A 243-nucleotide genomic window follows, 5' to 3' on the forward strand; every position below is an offset into this window, starting at 1 on the left:
TATACATCAGAACTCAATTTAGTTACACATCCATAAATAACAATGAACTGCATAAAGGAAGACATTATTCTTTGTTGTAGCCCAGCAGTTCATAATACAACATAAATATTAAGAAAATGGTGAAGGAGAACATTTCAATACCTCATTCTTCTTGTTGGTATCGCCTTCTTAGACTTGCACATTGTCACCAGGGAGTGACAGTAGAGACTCTGTATACATGGTCACTTGATCTCCAATTGGACT

Source organism: Medicago sativa, chromosome 6, assembly GCF_051527215.1.
Source record: "Medicago sativa cultivar Bolivia chromosome 6, Bolivia_mono, whole genome shotgun sequence".
Classification (NCBI taxonomy): Eukaryota; Viridiplantae; Streptophyta; class Magnoliopsida; order Fabales; family Fabaceae; genus Medicago; species Medicago sativa.